At 46.7% G+C, this 21079-nt stretch overlaps 1 non-coding gene and 1 pseudogene across 1 annotated transcript; both read left to right on the top strand.

The window, feature by feature from the left end:
- The window catches only part of LOC132867666 (zinc finger protein 585A-like), a 418000-nt pseudogene that overhangs the window by 138356 nt on the left and 258565 nt on the right, over positions 1–21079 (top strand).
- Positions 16310–16383, top strand: trnat-agu (transfer RNA threonine (anticodon AGU)). Its single transcript has one exon. It is a non-coding gene; the product is annotated as a tRNA-Thr (tRNA).

Genomic DNA, 21079 nt, shown 5'->3' with positions numbered 1-21079 from the left:
GCCTGGCTACACAGATGCAAATGGACAATTTTAACGAGTAGTAGATGAAGAATGTAAACATATGATGTTGTGCTCTTGCAACTTGTGTGTTTGTGACTTATTGCGGCAAAAGCAGCGTGTCATGGTCCTACCTGTGGGCTTCTCTCTTCAGGTAACATCTCCACTCAGCATTACCGGCCACGCCTGCTCTCACTTCCTCTTATTAACTTTCAGTGACTGTCATTGGCTGTTGCCGATCACCTGCTTCCCCCCTGTGTGTATTTAAGCTGCAGTTCTCCCAAGCCTCAGTGTCAGATCGTCTGCAACTTCCAGCGTGATAACCTACTCTGTGTTCCTACTACTCTGACTCCTGACGATATTCTGTTCCGTCTGACTCTGTCTGCTCTCCAGCCCCGGTAACCTGATCTGCCTTCTGTCCTGTCGACTCTGCCTCTTGCCTGCCTCTCCTGTACCTTCGCCTGATCTCCAACTTGCCCAGCCCTGCTGCTCGCCTGCCTCTCCATCAGCCCGGTGTGAGCAGCCCTGCCTGCCTGGAGCCCTACTCTTCAGCCCCGGTAACCTGACCCTGCATTTCTGTCCCCTATCTTGCTATCTGATCTGTGATTCTGTGTTCTAGCCTGCTCACTCATTCCAGCCTGCTGAAGGACTACTGCTGGGAGACTGCCTGAAACCCAAGTGCTGTCAGCCTACAGCCACACCTCTCTGACAACACCTGATCCCGTCTGATCTCAGAAGCTAAGCAGGGTCGGGCCAGGTCAATACTTGGATGGGAGTCCTCAGACGTCACCACCACGCTCCTACCTGCCTCTCAGTCCTCTTGCCACTGAACTTCACACACACATGTACTCCCTTTTCCCCTGTTATTATTAAACTGTGGTTTGAGTGCATTTGATCTTCTCTCCTGTCTGGTCCTTGACAGAACGATCTGACCAAGACATGGAGTCAGCGCCCGAACCCTCTGCCCTAGACCGGCTGCAGCGCACCGAAGGAGATGTCAGTCGGATGTCTGCTGACGTTGCAGCCCTGATCCTGCTTGGTCATTATCAGCAGCAACAACGACTGGACCAAGCACTCCAGCTGCTCACCGCCCGAGCACCCCCTGCTCCTCCGAGTCAACCATCGCCGCCCCGTCATACCCGCCGCTGACTAGCCAGCTCCGAGAGGTGCTCCTGCTGCACTCGATGCCCCGGAACCCAAGGTCCGCAGTCCGGAGCGTTTTGACAGTGACCCCTCCCAAGTCCGTGCTTTCCTGACCAGCTGCCGGTTGTTGTTCGACCTGCAGCCCAGAACCTTCGCGTCGGAGGCAGTGAAGGTGGCACTCTTCTGACTGGCCGCGCCCGCCTGCGGGGGACTGCTGAGTATGAACGCCGGACACCGGCGTGTGCCTCTTTCTCCCTGTTTGCAGCGGAGATGGTTAAGGTCTTCGACCTGGGCTCGTCGTTGGTAGAGGCATCCGGAGGACTGATGAGTATTCGCCAAGGCAGATGAACAGTGGCTGACTACTCGATCGATTTCCGGACCTTGGCCCGGCGCAGCAAGTGGAACATGCAGGCGCTGGTGGACGCCTTTCTGCACAGCCTGGCCGACTACATGAAGGACGAATTGGTCTCGTACGAACAACCGTCGACACTCGATGAGGCCATCGCCCTGGCCGTCCGCATTGACCGCTGGGTCCAGACCCGTCGACGAGAGAGGGCCCGCCAGACTCAGTCAGTCATCAGCGCACGGAGAAGCCCGAGCTCACTGGACATAGGAGGGGCCCGGCTGAGCTCAATGATCATCCAATCCTCCACCAGCCAGAAACCTATGCTCCAAGTCTGCCTTCGTCTGACGGATTCCACCCACACCCTGGCCACCCTGGTTGACTCTGGTGCTGAGGCTAACATCATGGACACCGAGCTTGCGCGCCAGTTGGGTCTGCAAAGCCATCGCTTATCCTCTCCCGTTCCAGCCAGGGCGCTGGATGGCCATCTCCTTGGCACCGTCACCCGCCTCACTGCCCCTGTCCTGATGACTCTGTCAGGCAACCACCACGAAACCATCCAGTTTCACCTGCTCCGTTCCCCCAGCCAACCTCTCATCCTGGGCTATCCATGGCTCCGCCAGCACAGTCCTCACCTCGACTGGGCCACTGGAGCGATAAGAGAATGGGGCAAGGACTGCCACCGGACCTGCTTACGAGCCTCCACTCTAACCCCTCGTACTCCACCTGCCAGCTCTGCCCCCAACCTCACTAATGTCCCAGTGTGTTATCACAGCCTTCGGGAGGTATTCAGCAAAGCCAAAGCCACTTCCTTGCCTCCTCACCGGCCCTACGACTGCACCATTGATCTCCTCCCAGGCACTGCACCACCCAAGGGCCATCTCTACTCTCTGTCTGCCCCGGAAAGGAAGGCGATGGAGGCCTACATCAGTGACTCTCTGGCTGCCAGCCTCATCCGTCCATCCTCTTCTCCCGCCGGCGCTGGGCTCTTCTTCGTGGGAAAGAAGGATGGATCCCTGCACCCCTGCATCGATTACAGGGGTCTCAATGACATCACCGTCAAGAACCGATACCCTCTCCCACTGCTTACCTCTGCCTTCGAGCTGCTCCAGGGAGCCACGATCTTCACCAAACTCGATCTCCGGAATGCCTACCACCTGGTTCGGATAAGGGAGGGAGACGTGTGGAAGACCGCGTTCAACACCCCCACCGGTCACTATGAATACCAGGTGATGCCGTTTGGCCTTACCAACGCGCCAGCGGTATTCCAGGCTCTGGTGAATGATGTCCTGCGAGATATGTTGAACAAGTTCGTGTTCGTTTTCCTCAACGACATCCTGATCTTCTCAAAAACCCTGTCCGAACACACCCAGCATGTCCAGCAAGTGCTCCGTCGTCTCCTTGAAAACTCCCTCTTCATCAAGGCAGAGAAGTGTGAGTTTCACGCCAAGTCTGTGGTGTTCCTGGGGTACATCGTGGCAGAGGGGAGCATCCAGATGGACCCTGCCAAAGTCTCAGCAGTGACTTCATGGCCAGTACCAGAGAGCAGGAAGAAGCTTCAGCAGTTCCTGGGCTTCGCAAATTTCTACAGGAAATTCATTCGTAATTACAGCACTGTTGCGTCACCCCTCACCGCCTTGACCAGCACCAAACAGCCCTTCACCTGGACTCCGGCTGCCAACAAAGCCTTTGCCACCCTCAAGACTCGGTTCACCACTGCTTCCGTCCTCCAGATGCCAGATGCAGAGCGGCAATTCATCGTTGAGGTGGACACCTCGGATGTGGGTGTTTGGGCAGTGCTCTCACAGAGGTCAGTGGATGACAACAAACTCCACCCCTGTGCGTTGTTCTCCCGCCGGCTATCGCTGGCTGAACGCAATTACAACATAGGCAACCGGGAACTGCTGGCGGTCAAGCTCGCCCTGGAGGAATGGCGTCACTGGCTGGAGGGGTGCGTAGTCCCATTCCTGGTCTGGACAGACCATAAGAATCTGGAATACATCCGCACCGCCAAACGACTCAACCCCAGACAGGCCCGCTGGGCTCTCTTTTTCACCAGATTTAATTTCACCCTTTCATACCGGCCCGGATCTCGCAACACCAAGCCTGACGCACTCTCCCCCCAGTTCCAGAAGGATGATGCCTCCTCCAAGGATCCGGCTCCCATCCTACCTGACCCCTGTATCGTTGCTGCTCTGACCTGGGACATCGAAGAACGAGTGCCGGAAGCCCTCCGTGACCAACCCAGCCCCAGTGCATGCCCTGCAAGTCACCTCTTTGTTTCTGAAGACCTGCGATCCCAGGTTATACAATGGGGACACGACTCCCGTCTAGCCTGCCACCCTGGTTCCACTGGCACCTACCACCTGCTCGCCCAACGGTTCTGGTGGCCGTCTATGAGCAGGGATGTGCGAGACTTTGTCTGAGCCTGCCCTACCTGTAATCAGAATAAGTCCTCCAGCCGGCCTCCTGCCGGTTTGCTCCAGCCTCTGCCCATGCCTATGCGACCCTGGTCCCACATTTCCCTGGATTTTGTTATGGGTCTGCCCCCTTCTAATGGGATGACTGTCATACTCACCATCATGGACCATTTTAGCAAGATGGCACACTTTGTTCCCCTCCCAAAACTACCGTCGGCCAAAGAGACTGCCCAGATCATCCTGCAGCAGGTCTTCCGCATCCATGGGCTGCCCAGGGACATCATTTCGGACCGGGGGCTGCAATTCACCTCCTCTTTCTGGAAGGAATTCTGTCACCTGCTCGGGGCCACCGCCAGCCTCACCTCTGGATTCCGACCCCAGTCCAATGGCCAGTCTGAGCAGACTAACCAGGAGTTGGAGAAGGCACTTCGGTGCATGGCGTCACGCAACCCTAGGGCCTGGTGTGAGCACCTGCTGTGGGTGGAATACTCTCACAACTCCCTCACCAGCTCAGCCACTGGAATACCAACCACCCCTGTTCCCCAGCCAGGAGGGAGAGGTCACCTGCCCGTCTGCCCTCACCTATGCACGCCGATGCCGCCGCACCTGGTCTCAAGCCCGCGCTGCACTCCTCAAGTCAGTCACCAGCTACTCCATTGGAGCCAACCGGCAGAGGACGCCTGTGCCCACCTACCGGGTGGGCCAGAAGGTGTGGTTGTCAGCCAAGGACCTGCCCCTCCAGGTGGAGTCTCGTAAGCTGGCACCTCGGTTCGTTGGACCATTTCCGATCCAGAGGATAATCAGCCAGTCTGCTGTCCGGCTCCGACTGCCCAAGTCTATGAGAGTGCACCCCACCTTCCACATCTCAAAGATTATGCCAGTGCACGAGAGCCCGCTGGTCCCAGCTGCACCTTCTCCTCCTCCTCGTCTCATCGATGGTGGCCCGGTCTACTCCGTCCGGCGACTGCTGAAGTCACGGCGCAGGGGCCTCTAATACCTGGTGGATTGGGAAGGCTATGGTCCTGAGGAGAGGATGTGGGTTCCTGCTGGGAGAATTTTAGACCATACCCTCATCAGCACCTTTCATCGCCTGCATCCGGACCAGCCGGCCAACCGGAGGGGTCGACCAAGGGGTCCTTGTCGGAATGACAATGCGCCAACCGCTACTGTCCCCGAGTCCGATTCTGAACCAGATCCTGAGGCCTTGGACACTGACCGGTCAGAGGAGTTCTGACCCTCCACCGGTATTCCCTCTCCTCCCGCCCGTGTTGGTGGATCTGTGGCTAGGGACTTCTGGAGCCGTCCCTTGAGGGGGGGGTTCTGTCGTGGTCCTACCTGTGGGCTTCTCTCTTCAGGTAACATCTCCACTCAGCATTACCGGCCACGCCCGCTCTCACTTCCTCTTATTAACTTTCAGTGACTGTCATTGGCTGTTGCCGATCACCTGCTTTCCCCCCTGTGTGTATTTAAGCTGCAGTTCTCCCAAGCCTCAGTGTCAGATCGTCTGCAACTTCCAGCGTGATAACCTACTCTGTGTTCCTACTACTCTGACTCCTGACGATATTCTGTTCCGTCTGACTCTGTCTGCTCTCCAGCCCCGGTAACCTGATCTGCCTTCTGTCCTGTCGACTCTGCCTCTTGCCTGCCTCTCTTGTACCTTCGCCTGATCTCCAACTTGCCCAGCCCTGCTGCTCGCCTGCCTCTCCATCAGCCCGGTGTGAGCAGCCCTGCCTGGAGCCCTACTCTTCAGCCCTGGTAACCTGACCCTGCATTTCTGTCCCCTATCTTGCTATCTGATCTGTGACTCTGTGTTCCAGCCTGCTCATTCACTCCAGCCTGCTGAGGGACTACTGCTGGGAGACTGCCTGAAACCCAAGTGCTGTTAGCCTATAGCCACACCTCTCTGACAATGCCTGATCCCGTCTGATCTCAGAAGTTAAGCAGGGTCGGGCAAGGTCAGTACTTGGATGGGAGACCTCAGACGTCACCACCACGCTCCTACCAGCCATCCTTGCCTCTCAGTCCTCCTGCCACTGAACTTCACACACACATATACTCCCATTTCCCCTGTTATTATTAAACTGTGGTTTGAGTGCATTTGATCTCCTCTCTTGTCTGGTCCTTGACAGCGTGTCCTTCCCTTGAAGTGGGATCTGCTTCTGCCCGAGTGCCCATATGGCTGCCTTGAAACAGTTCACAGCAGTTAGCTACGCGTGTTGATTGGCTGTATCCCTTGTGCCGCTTCTGCCCGAGTGCCCGTACGGCCGCCTTGAAACAGTTCACAACAAATCAGATGTTGTGGTGGGCGGGACCGTGTTCTTGAACTCAGAGAGGTGAGTTCAGGAAAGGACATGCAGTGACAGTCGCATGAGGAACGAAATGGCTGCAAAAAGGCATGTTATCGGCGTATCTGTGGAAATTATGGCCGATACCGATAACCCTAAAAATGCAGAATATCGGCCCGATATATCGGTCGACCCCAAGCATGCATTCTCTCTCTCTCTTTTTAACTTCCTCCATCATACTTCACTCCTCAACATTGGGATTTGAGTAGAATTTGGGTTTAAGGCCAAGCCAAGACTAGTTTGAACTACAGATTCCTTTGTTCAATTTCGCACGCCCTTTCTGCTCTGACCATCCACCTTTTGGGCACGGTTGCATTCCATTCGCATTCCACACACACACACACACACACACACACACACCCACCCACCCACCCACAAACAAACATGTAGTTTCCCTATCACATTTTAACATCCACTCACCCCTACACTGCAAACTTGGATATAGCTTATTACTTCTGATCACCATTAGTGCCTTAGTTATCATCATATACACTACTGATTCTTATTTGTACATATTTATCACGTTATATTGAACTATTTCTTGGCTGCTATCGTTGCTATGTCCGATCAGTATTAGTTCGCTAATTCATGTCAGCTATTTCAATAAATGGTCTCTTTGGAATAATTTCTCTCTCTCTCTCTAATCAAATCAAATCAAGTTTATTTGTATAGCGCTTTTAACAATAAACATTGTCGCAAAGCAGCTTTACAGAATTTGAACGACTTAAAACATGAGCTAATTTTATCCCTAATCTATCCCCAATGAGCAAGCCTGTGGCGACGGTGGCAAGGAAAAACTCCCTCAGACGACATGAGGAAGAAACCTCGAGAGGAACCAGACTCAAAAGGGAACCCATCCTCATTTGGGCAACAACAGACAGCCTGACTATAATATTAACAGTTTTAACAGGTATAACCCTAACTGTCCTCATGGGGCCATCCTTCACAGGAGCGGTGCGATAAAACTCCGACCAGACACAGGGCACCAGGATGGATCAAGCAGGTCCGAGGGGCAGAAGAGGCCAGCATCTCAATCCCAGGATCAACATGTAACTCAGAGGGACAGATTGGGGGGGGAAGAGAGAAAGAAAACACGTTGTTAGGTATGCCCTAAAAATGACAAGTATTAAATCTGTGTGGTAGGCTCGCAGAGACGAGTCTCTTGACATCAGGCATAACACACAACAATGGCATGTTAATATGGTAAAATATATCATGACCTGCTCTGGCTGGATGCTTGATTGGGTGATGGGAGCACACTCCTCAGCAATGATGAGATGCAGATGGGACCCTTAGGGCTGGCCAAGACAATTCAGTTACATTTCACCGGGTCTTGGACATGCGACAGAATGTCTGACGGCTGATTCCCTGCAGGCTACGATAGCCAGTCGAGGTCTCCACCAAAAGATTTCCTGTTGACTCCATGTAACTCAGAGGGACAGATTTGGGGTGGGGGGGGAGGGAAAGAAAACACAGGTGGTTAGGTATGCCCAATGTCACCTGAATAAGTAGGAACAGTATACATATTGCACCGAGTACAAGCAGGGACTCCGGCAACTAACTATGACAGCATAACTAAAAGGAGAGAGCCAGAAGGTAACACAGGCATGAGGGAGCCCCGGGACATAAAGCAGCCAGCCACTACACCGTCAACAAACTCGAGTGAGCAAGCGAGTGGGGACTGACAGCATCCATACATCCCAGTTTACCAAAACACTCTGTCTGAGGACCCTCTAGATCTACTCCTTTACCTCATAAACACCCATTAACAAAAGGCTTGAATAAGCAGATATGTTTTCAGCCTAGACTTAAATGCTGAGACTGTCTGATTCCCGAACATTACTTGGAAGGCTGTTCCATAACAGTGGGGCTTTGTAAGAAAAGGCTCTGCCCCCTGATGTAGCCTTCACTATACGAGGTACCAGCAGATAGCCTGCACCTTTTGATCTAAGTAGGCGTGGCGGGTCATAGAGGAGCAGAAGTTCACTCAGGTACTGTGGTGCGAGACCATTTAGTGCTTTAAAGGTCAATAGTAGTATTTTATAATCAATACGAAATTTGATTGGGAGCCAATGAAGTGTGGATAAGACAGGCGTGATGTGGTCATATTTTCTAGTTCTAGTAAGGACTCTTGCTGCTGCATTTTGAACTAACTGGAGCTTGTTTATGCACTTATTGGAACATCCAGACAGTAAGGCATTACAATAATCCAACCTGGAGGTAACGAAAGCATGGACTAGTTTTTCTGCATCATGCAATGACATTAAATTTCTTATCTTTGCAATATTTCTGAGATGAAAGAAAGCTATCTGGGTGAGGTTATCAATGTGAGTCTCGAATGAAAGACTGGGGTCAATAATCACTCCGAGGTCTTTTACTGCTGCATGTGAAGAAACAGAAAGGCCATCCAGAGTTACTGTGTAATCAGAAAACTTACTTCTAGCTGTATGTGGTCCTAATACAAGTACTTTAGTCTTGTCAGAGTTAAGCAGAAGGAAATGAATAAGCATCCAGTGTCTAATGTCCTTAACACATTCCTCAATTCTATTAAGCTGGTGTCTCTCATCAGGTTTTGCAGAGACATACAACTGTGTGTCATCAGCATAACAGTGGAAACTAATACAGTGTTTACAATAATATCGCCCAGAGGTAACATATATAGAGAAAAAAGCAGTCGACCCAAGACAGAACCTTGTGGAACACCAAACTTTACCTCGGTACGTCTAGAAATATTACCATTTCTATCAACATACTGATAACGATCAGTTAGATAAGACCTGAGCCAGGAGAGGGCCATTCCCTTAACTCCCACAACATTTTCTAGTCTATCCAGGAGAATGGAATGATCAATGGTATCAAATGCTGCACTAAGGTCAAGCAACACAAGTAGCGAGACACAGCCCTGATCAGACGCCAACAGTAGGTCGTTTACTACTTTAACCAGTGCTGTCTCTGTGCTATGATGAGGTCTAAATCCTGACTGATACATTTCATGGATGTTATTCCTATATAAATATGAGCATAACTGCTGTGCCATAGCTTTTTCAAGGATCTTGGAGATAAAGGAGAGGTTTGATATTGGCCGATAATTGGACAGCTGACAGGGATCAAGGTCAGGTTTTTTAATCAGGGGTTTGATAATTGCTAGTTTAAAGGATTTGGGTACATAGCCAATCATAAGAGAAGAATTTATTATTTTTAGAAGCGGTTCAATTACTCCAGGCATTATCTGTTTGAATAGATGTGTCGGTAAGGGATCTAGTACACAAGTTGAGGCTTTTGATGTAGAGATTAATGAAAGTAATTCAGTTTCTTTTAGGGGAGTAAAACATTCTAACTGATGATCTGATACAGTTATATTGTTAACTATAAGGTCACTTTCATTGTCTAACCTTAAATTAGTAGTTTGAATTTTTTGTCGGATATTCTCAATTTTGTCATTAAAAAAATTCATGAAGTCGTTGCTACTACATACTGCAGGTGTGCATGTGTTGATAGTGGACTTATTCCTGGTTAATTTTGCTACAGTATTAAATAGGAATCTAGGATTATTTTTGTTATCTTCTATCAGGGAGGAGAAATATGTTGATCTCGCAGCACTAAGAGCTTTTCTATACTTCAGGAAGCTCTCCTTCCAAGCTAATTTGAACACTACCAATTTTGTTTGATGCCATTTACGTTCCAATTTTCGAGTGGTCTGTTTTAATGTGCGAGTGTCATCATTATACCAGGGTGCTAATTTTTTGTCTCTGACCATTTTCCTTTTTAGAGGAGCTACATTATCTAAAGTATGGCGGAATGTTGACTCTAAGCATTCAGTTGCCTGATCAAGTTCTGCAGGGGCTGACAGTGACCCAATCAAAGTTGACAGCTCTGGGAGATCATTTATAAAGCTCTGTGCAGTAGTTGACGTGAATGTACGTTTAATACAGTAGCGTGGTGAGGTGCATATATTATTACTCAGACATATTTTGAATGAGATGAGACAATGATCTGAGATAACTTCAGACTGTGGAAGTATGACTATATTGTCTACGTTTAATCTGAATGTTAGTATTAGATCAGGGGTGTGACCACCATTATGGGTCGGTCCTATGACATTCTGCTTAATCCCGACTGAATCTAAGATGGACACAAACGCTGTTTTTAAAGGGTCTTCTGGGTTATCGAAGTGAATATTAAAATCTCCGACAACTAAAGCTTTGTCTAAGGAAATAACCAGATCTGAGATAAAGTCTGCAAATTCAGAAAGAAACTCAGAATATGGCCCCGGGGGCCTGTAAATAATAAGCAATGGAATTAACTGGGTAGACTTATTTTTCGAGGCTACATACATTATATGAGTATGAAGAACTTCAAATGTATTAAATTTATAACCAGGTTTGTGTGTTACACCTAGATAATCGTTATAAATAACCGCGACGCCTCCTCCTCTGCCAGTTAGACGAGGCTGGTGTATATAACTGTATCCAGGAGGACTCGCTTCATTTAATGCTATATATTCACTTGGCTTAATCCATGTTTCTGTTAAACACAGTACATTAAACTCCTGATCAGTAATGAGTTCATTAACCATTAGCACTTTAGATGTAAGAGATCTAATATTTAATAGCCCCACCTTTAGATCAAAGGTGCTGGCAGCAGCTGTACAGTCAGTATGATCTAATTTTATATTGATTAGGTTACTGGAACAAACTCTCTGAAAATTTCTACCTTTTTGTTGAGCTCGGGGAACAGACACAGTCTCGATGTAGTGGGCCCTGAGTGACGACTCTGTGCAGCTAGCAGACAGTCGGTTTAGCCTGTTCGTCTGCTCCCTGGCCTTGGCTCTGGATTGTCAGAAATTAACTAGGCCTGTTCTGAGACTATGACCTATGCTGCAGGAAATGAGAGCAGCACCTTCCCGAGTGGGATGGATACCGTCCCGCCCTAACAGGCCAGCAGTGCCCTCAAAATTAGCCCAATTATCTATAAAGCCCACACTGTTTTCAGAGCACCACCTGGACAGCCAGCAGTTCAGCGACCATAACCTGCTGTAAGCTACATCGCCACGCCGCATTGGGATGGGCCCAGAGCATACTACAGCATCGGACATCGCCTTCGCTAATTTAAACACCTCTACAAAGTTACTCTTAGTAACCTCAGGCTGACGAAGGCGTATATCATTAGCTCCTGCATGGATAACTATCTTTGAGAACCTGTGCTTGCCTAGGACCCTAAGATTACCTGCTATGTCCGGCGCCCTGGCTCCCGGTATACACCTGACTAAAGCTGCTGGTGCCCCTAAAGGCTGAGCTAATTTCACGTGCCGTATGATAGAGTCCCCTATAACCAGAGCTCTTTCAGGTTTCTCAGTGGGTGCATCACTAAGGAGAGCAAACCTGTTCGACACGTGACGCGGAGAGGAGTGGTGCTCCCGTGGGCGAGCCTCAGCGGTAGCTTTGGCCCTACGCTTATGCCGCCGAGCCATCACCCATTCGCCCCGCTGTAAGGGCTCTAATGACGGAGTTGGGGGATTGCTAACTCCATCTAGGGCGTCCAGACTTTCCCTAACAGAAACTACACTGTTCTCACGCTCACTAACCTGCTCTAAAGCCTGGACACGCGCTTCTAGCACTGTAATCTTCTCCGTCAGAGAGCTAACTAATCTGCACTTATCACAAGTAAAGCTAATAGAGCTATCGCTAGTGATGGAGGAAGAATGAATAAACATCCTGCACTCAGCACACTGAACAGGCTGAAGGTGTGCCATGATGAAAAGATTCACGTACCTTAAATGAAGATCTGTTGATATTAAAGCAGATCAGATGTGGATGGCCTCCGCTTGTGGACTTTACACAGGAGGAGAGAAAAAGAAAGCTTCCGGTCTCGGCGTTCTTCCGAAAAAAGAAAGAGAAAAAAGGGGAAAAAAAACGGAAAAAGGAAAGCGAAAGTGAAAAGCACAAAAATGAAAGCAACAGTACAATAAAAATGAAGAGGATACTGGAAATTTATTTGTAGAAAAAAAGTTAAAAAAGGATGAGTAATTAACGCGGGCACTCGCGGGAAAAAGCACTCGGCGCGAACAACTCAGGAAGCAGGAAGTGCGTAAACTGATCCTGAACACAGTTGCACCACTAGGCTGTGTGCCTAGTCCCCTCATGTACTCCTTGTTCGCCCACGACTGTACTGCTAAATACAGCACCATCATCATCAACAAATTTGCTGATGGCACAACCATCTTGGGCCTCCTTACAGACAACGATGAGACAGCATGCAGAGAGGAAGTGAAGGCGTTAGCCAGCTGGTGCCAGGACAACAACCTCTCTCTCAACGTCAGTAAAACTAAGGAGATGATAGTGGACTACAGGAGACAGCAAGGGAGGACACATTAGCCCATCTCATCGTAGACATTTTTAGGGTATCATTTGTGACAAAGTCACAGACAGATGGTTTTCTTATTTGTATCTTCTCTTCTCTTCTTCACCACGAATAAAAATAATAGTAATAAAAAAGCCCCAAGACAAGGAATGACACTTTCAGCCTTGACTTTGCTCCATTTTGGCAACCGCTCAGGGATTAAAGGAACAGTCCACCGTACTTCCATAATGAAATATGCTCTTATCTGAATTGAGACGAGCTGGTCCGTACCTCTCTGAGCTTTGCGCGATCTCCCAGTCAGTCAGACACAGTCAGACGCGCTGTCACTCCTGTTAGCAATGTAGCTATGCTATGAAAAGTCCGCACTATAATGACAGGCGTACTAACACCTTCTGCGCGCTTCGGCAGCGCATTGATACGGAGCTCAGATATCAATGCGCTGCCGAAGCGCGCAGAAGGTGTTAGTACACCTGTCGTTATACTGCGGACTTTCCATAGCATAGAAAATCGCCACGTTTCAATTTGTGTAACTGAACTTGTTTCATGTCACTGGTCATATAAACCTATGTAAACAGGAAAAACGTGGAAGAGTTTGGTCGCATCTAACTACAGCCCCAAAAAATATCATTGGCCATGCTGAGCCTAGCTACATTGCTAACAGGAGTGACAGCGCGTCTGACTGTGTCTGACTGACTGAGAGGTCGCGCAAAGCTCGGAGAGGTATGGAGCAGCTCGTCTCAATTCAGATAAGAGCATATTTCATTATGGAAGTACGGTGGACTGTTCCTTTAATCCCTGAGCGGTTGCCAAAATGGAGCAAAGTCAAGGCTGAAAGTGTCATTCCTTGTCTTGGGGCTTTTTTATTACTATTATTTTTATTCATGGTGATGAAGAGAAGAGAAGATACAAATAAGAAAACCATCTGTCTGTGACTTTGTCACAAATGATACCTTAAAAATGTCTACGATGAGATGGGCTAGTGTGTCCTCCCTTGCTGTCTCCTGTAGTCCACTATCATCTCCTTAGTTTTACTGACGTTGAGAGAGAGGTTGTTGTCCTGGCACCAGCTGCCTAACGCCTTCACTTCCTCTCTGTATGCTGTCTCATCGTTGTCTGTAAGGAGGCCCAAGATGGTTGTGCCATCAGCAAATTTGTTGATGATGTTGGTGCTGTATTTAGCAGTACAGTCGTGGGCGAACAAGGAGTACATGAGGGGACTGAGCACACAGCCCAGTGGTGCACCTGTGTTCAGGATCAGTGAGGAGGAAGTGTGGCTACCGATTATCACCACCTGTCTGATTATCTGCCCGTCAGAAAGTCAAAGATCCATCTGCAAATGGTCATCTGCTGATGAAATCATGAAATATTTCGTCATGATTGCATTTTATCTGCTCATACCAAGGCAGTTTGTACTTATTAAGTGCAACTTTGCACCTAAATCCTTTCAAGATCTTGCAACCTGATTTGATTTTGATTGCTGGTCACAGCAAATGGTCAGACTGTGAGCAGAAGGTTTTTTTGAAGAAGCTCATTTGGGTGATAACAGAGAGCGTGATTATAACATTTTTAACATTGAGTCTATTTTGTTGATGTTATAAACTGTTCATTGATGGAAACTTGAGTGCAAAACCGTTCATGACAACTGCAGTCCGAAAGTTAGCCAGTCAACTGTAGTCCTCAGCCATAAATGCATCCCTGTACCGGCCATTTCCATCCTTTTATTGGATGTGTTGTTTTCAGGACAGGAAGAAGCCTTTCCCTTGGTGATCTTCAAGGCTCCAGTTTTTTAAAACTACCTAATTTCCTGACATGGGATCCTTGGCCTGCTTCTCCTTCTTTTGACGCATGTTTCAGGAAGCAGATGTTGCTTTATTGTTCACTGAGAGCAATTGGGTCGAGGTTGGCGAGAAGTGGTTCTTCAGAGCACGTGGTGGCTTTTGGACCACCATGTTGAAGAAGGGAAGTAGGTGTAGGTTATATGCATGTGCAATTGGGCTTAAGTGATCAATGTCATTAAATCATTAAATCAGTCTCATTAATAATACCATTAATTTTGGTGCTTAATAATAAATTACCAAACAGCTAAATTATGGTATATTCCGAATTGTTATGATCACTACCGTATTACCTAAATACTGCAACCAATGGCGTTCATATACACCTTGGAATTCTTTGAGATTGGATGACTTCAAAAATATGGGAACAACACAGACACAGTTTAACAATTAATTGAATTTATTATAACAAAGATAAAAATGAATAATAGCAGTTGAAATTTTCAAATGCTCTGCAGCAAACAGTGAGGTATGTTTATGTTTGAGAGTGTGTGTGTGTGTGTGTGTGTGTGTGAGAGAGGAGAAAGAGAGAGAAAGTGAGTGTGATTAAAAAAATTGAGTATTGCAGTTGAAATACATTCAAATGGTCATCAGTGATATGTGTGGGTTTGAATGTGGGCGCGGGAAAATGCGCTATAAAGTTTGAATTGAATCAGGGCTTGGAATGTTATCTAAAGTTGAGACAAAGGACCTCATGGTAAAGAACAAAGGAGGAGGGGTTGCCACGTGTTTTAAGGAGAACAAAGGGTGTGTGTGTGTGTAGGGGGGTGACCACGTCATGGTATTCTCACCCACTAGTTATAACGTTACCAAAATCACTGAAATCTTGAGGTCAAAATATGTGTAATAATGAAATTAAAGGTTAGAAAGGATAGCAAGAGCATGCAAAAGCCTATCTATTAACAATTTAGAGATCAACACAAATAGAACAATAATCAATTCAGCACCCTAAGTGTCTACAGTGTACATAATTAAACCGTTCCTGAGTTTAAATTCACACTACTTCATAAAGCTAATTCCTAAGACTAGCCTTTGTCCCCAAAAATGCCAGTCTTACTTCCAGTATCTTGATATGCAAGATTATAGAGACGTTCCAAAACTTCTGAGTCCACTGGAGCACGTGGGTCGTTTCCGTGGAAAGCAGTGAATTCTTCGTCCGAACTTCAGCGTTCGTGAAGAAACATCTCTGATCAAACAATGTGCACAGCGTTTTTAGTCAGAAGGAATCCGGTCGCTTCTAACTTTAAATTAACTGCTTTGGGCTGCAGTCGTAATGTTACTTAATGAACAAATGAAAAACAAACCGGTTGTACTCAATCTGAGTTAAATCGCGCAATTCTGGATTTTTTTACCATGGCCAGTGGTAAACAAAAGAAAACACGCTAAATTCTGTTTCTTGCAAGAAAGACATCTTTATCTTGGGGTGCTCTGATGAGCAGATCTCTTTGTGTCCGTGTGATGAGCTCACGCGGCGTCAAAAGAGAAAGAGAGTAGCGTGCCTTAGTTACTTATGGACTCATGGAGGAAGTGACGTAGCTGATCCCGCCCAGGCGTGATGTAGGTCAACACGGAAGTTGGTTGATGGGATTTGTAGTTTCTAGATGGGACGGTGGCATTGTACTTAAATAGGTGTGCATCCTTCTTTCACATTCTTAAAGCTATCCATGCTGACTTTGCTCAGTAGATAGAATACGTTTTTCAGACTGGATGTTGGGATTTTCATCCCCCTGTGTAAATATGTGAGTGGGTCGAACTGAGGGCTTCAAAACAATAATCAAGAGAAAAGACATTTGTTCAAGGGAAAGTCACCATCTCATCAATATTTAGTGAAGCACCTCAGCAGCCATGACATTTTTTTTTTTCCTTGGCCAGTTAGCTCAGTTGGTTAGAGTGTGGTGCTAGTAACGCCAAGGTCACAGGTTCGATCCCTGTGCTGGCCGGTTCCCTACTTTACAGGTCCTGTTGTTTTCAGGACAGGGGAAACCTTTTTCTGTTGAGGGAAATGTTGTCCAAAACAAGAGATTCTCTGGTTGTTTTGCAAAATGTCAATCGATTCCTTGTATCTGGATGTGCCATTGAAATACAGTAACTCAACTGATTGCAGGATGCAGGAAATTCAAATACACATATGAGATCGCCTCAAAGAGAAGTACTTATGAATCTCTTAAAAGTCAGTGCTCCTTTTTCAATTCATCTAATTGTGCTTCATTTTGAAAGTAACTTTAATTTCATAAACTCTAAAAGGTATCTTTAGTTGCTTGAATCACTCAAAACCACTCCAAAACATAGCAATTACCAAAGGATCCAGGAAGGTAGTAGCCATTGTTAGTGTATGATAGACAGATAGATGGTCTTTTTCTTTGTATTTTCTCTTCTCTTATTGACCACTAAATAATGCAGTCATTAGCTGACTGCTTTTCCAGAAAGTCCATAGTGAGAATTCAGCAGTTGACCACTATTTCATTCTGAGAGGACTGACTCAGGTGTTTTTAATTTAAAGTGCACAGGATCTGATCAGAACTTGATCTTGTTCACAGCCCAGCCCACACAATCCAATGTGGTAACAGATGATACAATGGATGGTCCATCACGCCATGTGAGCAGACCAAGTGAGTTAAACATTGATGGGCAGTTATCACTCTGAATTGGTTCTAAGGGCACAGCCAATTACGCTTTCCATCCATCCATCCATCCATCCATCCATCCATCCATTCATCCATTATCTGTAACCACTTATCTTGTACAGGGTCGCAAGAAAGGTGGGGCCTATCCCAGCAGATTATGGGCAAGAGGCAGGGCACACCCTGGACAAGTCACCAGATCATCACAGGGCTAACACATAAAGACAAACAACCATTCACACCTACAGTCAATTTAGACCCACCAATTAACCTAACCTGCATGTCTTCAGGGGAAAACAGAGCACCCAGAGGAAACCCACACAGGCACAGGGAGAACATGCATACTCCACACAGAAAGGCCCCCATCAGCCACTGGGCTCAAACCCAGAACAGGCTGGCTGTGAGGCGACAGCGTTAACCACTACACCACCGTGCCACCGCCAGCTGTTTTAATGCTCCCCGAGCCACCATTTTGCACCCAAATCCAGACCTATAGTGCCCAATGTCATTGAAGCTGTGATGGTACTGGGCGGAGCGCAGGTGGCCAAGTGGTTAGAGCGCTTGACCGCTAAGCGAACGGTCCCTGGTTCGAGCCTCGGCTCGACGGGGATCTGGGGCTCGCTCCCTGTCCACCCAGCAGTGAATGGGGACCTGGTGGAAACACTGGGGAAGTTAAAGGTGGCGAGGAAAGGAACTGGCCACCCTACCTCACTATGCCGATGGCCCAGGACAAGTGCGCTCTCTAACAGGCACTCCCCCAATGTACGAATCGTATATGGGACTCCCCCTTTGATGGTACTGGAATAAACCTCAGATCCAAAATTGCAGAAGTGGACCATACCTATCTTGAAGAGAACTTATTCCATGTTGATGGAAACAAAGGGTTTGGGGTATGCAAGCTTGCTCAAAAGTAGCCTTCAGGTAAAATATATTATTTAAAGAGGTGCAAACAACAGCTTCAGAGGTTCCACTGAGAGTTGAACTCAAACCACTGGATTCAGAGTGCTAACCATTACACCATGGAACCAAGACACAGTTGTAAGATTGTTTTTACCATCAAATTACTGCCATATAACTGACCTCACTCTGGCAAAAAATTTAGCACCCACTTGGTCAAAGGTGTACACAAACCACCAATCCCAATACCTGGGACTGAATCAGGGACCTTCAGTCTAATGCACTCCCTACTGAGCTATTTCAGCATGCCCTACAGGGTTTAACTCATGGCTTCTTCCATGCAGTCGGATACAGCCTTTGGCCCTTGTGAAATGTATGCAGCAAGCAGAAATTTGTTTTTGAGATCAAATTCCATTATATTACATTATAGGCATTAAGCAGATGCACAACATCAACTCATCAGACTTGGAGATAGACTGCTGGATTCAAGCTGCCAACAAAGCCTTCGGTGCTTTACAAAAGCAACTATGGTCTCGCCATGACATCAAGAGAACCAGCAAGTTGAAAGTATACAATGCCACAGTCTTATCACCTCTGCTTTACGCCAACGAATGTATGATGCTCTACGGTAAACACTTCAAGTATCTGACCAGGCTACAACTGTGACACCTGCATCAGATCCTCAAAATAAGATGGCAGGACAAGGTCCCCGATGTAGAAGTCCTCAGGCGAGCCAAAACAGTAAGCGTGGAAACCCTTATCACAGCCTCCCAACTTCGTTGGGCTGGACACGTCTGGCGCACGCTTGACACGCAACTACCCGAAGCCGTTTTCTATGGAGAACTGAGCCTAGGAAAGAGGCTGACAGAAACAAGGAGGACAGAAACTGAGGTACAAAGACATTTGGAAGAGGAACATGAAGAATGCCGTCATTATCGATCAGACGTGGGAAAGGGATGCCTCGGTTAGAGCAACATTGCGAAGCAAAGTTAAAAGCCAGGGATCCCAGACGTCCGCTATTTAGCAGAATGCCGCTATTTTTCTAGCCAAAGTGGTGGTGTTTTTTTTTTTTAAATCTCTTGTATATCCGTTAAAAATATGTTTAAGTAAAATGACCAGCAGAATACGTTCTGATTTGGTTTGCTTGTTTAGCGAGGTTTTTGTCAGCTTCGTTTGTTCTCGTTGACATTTGGGAACACTCGGAAGTTAAACTGATGTAAATACCGTGAGACTGTATGCGATAGAACGAGAAAACAATATGGCTGCGCCATTTGCTAGAAAATGTGTTTTAACTCCATTCGTGCTTTTGTTTCTAATGCATTGAACTTAATTCAATATGCAGGGCTGTGAAATTTCCGCGGATTCTGTCGCGAAAAATATCATCTTCACAAAACGTCTATTTTTGCGTTAAAAATCATTGGGGGGGGGGTCTAGTCGGTTTTAATCATAGGTTTTAATCGCCTTGCACGAGACCGGCGGCTCAGCCGGACTCGCGGAGTTTTATGCCAGCTGAGCGTGGAACACGTCTTGACTGCGACTCAGGAGCAGTGTTGCCAGATTGGGCGGTTTCAAGTGCATTTTGGTGGGTTTTGAACATATTTTGGGATGCAAGATCAGACATAGTTAAGATGCCATCAAAAAGGAAAGCTAAGGAGGTGTTTGAGAGAGATGCAAAGAGGGCTAGAAAAGAACACACAGACAGACTGAAGGAAAATATGAAAAAGAACAAGTTTGCAAAACTGAAAGAGATGGTGTTAAAGAAAAGAAAATTAAAAGACTTTCATTAGATGCTGTTTGACAGACTATGAACATTTTGTAAATAGCTTTAATAGAGGAATGCAAATACTATAGAACTAATAATTAATAGCCTTACTGAAAGATGAATTGAAAGAAATAGCTGGGAGTGATGCAAAGAGGAATAGAAGGAGCCAGAAGTAAAAGAAAAGATGTAAATAATAGAAACTAGTTTTTTTAAACTTTTGCTCTGTAGACAAGAGACATTGTGACAGATTCTTGGAAAAAGCCAGGATATAATACAAGAATTAAGTGTAATTTGGAAGACAACAGGTATCTCTCACTTAAATATTGAGCATGATTTTTCACAAAGTCATTTTGAAAGGCCTATCAAAGTTTTCTTTTATTAACATTTCTTTAAATTGTTATTTACACATTTTTTTTACTTTTATTTTGATTAAGAGATAAAATACATAGGCACTTATTAGATATTTCAAGGTATTTTACATGGATCTTTCATTTTAAAAGAGAAAACTGTTGATAGGTATTTTATATGGCAAAATGAAGACCAAGACTAGTCAAATATTTACTTGGTGAGATAAATTTTTTACTTGCAGGAAATGCTCAGAATACACCATATAACACCTAAAATGGCTTGGTGTCCGGCTTATGCTGGGGGGCTGTGCCCCCCAGACCCCCCCTTTTCCTCGGATTTCTTATTTACAATTTCACAGCCCTGAATATGTCGTGGAAAAAAATATATCGTCCATTAAAGAGATAGCGGAACAGTGTCCGGGTTAGAAGTATATTCTTCAAAGCTACATTTTCATCTAATTTTTATAAATAAAAATTTTTTTTTTGCCACTTATGTCATTGATTACAAAATACGGTATCATATAGATACACATTATTGTTAAATTCTGTTGCTTTTCTATGTTAAATCTATGTAAAAAATGTGTTCTATAGCATCTTTAAATGTTAAAATCTCAACAGCTTCAGGGGGCTTGCAGCGCCCTTGACCCCTGCTGATAGTTTCTTACATTCCTCTATTTTTTTCAATTACTGCTGGGATCCCTGAAAAGCTCAGTGTTTGAAATTGAAGACAAGCATCAAAGGGAGTATAGGAGAGCTCACGAAACTAGACATTCCATAGCACCTCAACCGGGCCATTCATGCCACCGCTGCGGATGACTCTGTCGCTCTGGTGCGGGCCTCGCGGCCCATCTGCGTTTCTGTGCATCCTAATGAAGCAGGCATCATCGCTAGCAATGGACAGCCAACAAAGGGTTGCGGACAACTGGCACCATTGGTGGGGCCCCTTTGGCTATTCTGTCATAAGAGCAGGGCTGCCTGAGATTGATGACCCAGGACTAAATGTGCAATG

This window comes from Neoarius graeffei, chromosome 19, assembly GCF_027579695.1.
Source record: "Neoarius graeffei isolate fNeoGra1 chromosome 19, fNeoGra1.pri, whole genome shotgun sequence".
Taxonomy (NCBI): domain Eukaryota; kingdom Metazoa; phylum Chordata; class Actinopteri; order Siluriformes; family Ariidae; genus Neoarius; species Neoarius graeffei.
The sequence above is the reverse complement of the archived record's forward strand: the minus strand, read 5'-3'. Positions and strand labels throughout refer to the sequence as shown.